This window comes from Penaeus monodon, chromosome 15 (genome assembly GCF_015228065.2).
Source record: "Penaeus monodon isolate SGIC_2016 chromosome 15, NSTDA_Pmon_1, whole genome shotgun sequence".
Classification (NCBI taxonomy): Eukaryota; Metazoa; Arthropoda; class Malacostraca; order Decapoda; family Penaeidae; genus Penaeus; species Penaeus monodon.
The window spans coordinates 17149852-17150072 of NC_051400.1; positions in this window are offsets into that span (position 1 = coordinate 17149852).

Below are 221 nucleotides of genomic sequence, written 5' to 3' on the forward strand. Positions count from 1 at the left end.
TGCCCGACGCTGCAGCCTCTTGAGTCACGTTATATAAGCGGGAATCTCCAAGGCAAGGAGCCGTCGCTGTCACCGCCGTCTTCCCGATGACTTTCCGCCCCGAGTGAAAGTCTGGCGAGTGATGCTCCTCCGACGCGGCGGAAACTGCAAATCTCGCGGACAAAGAGACCTCATCTCGCGCTCGGTATGGATGCTCACGGGGACGTCGCTTGGCCTCCTCG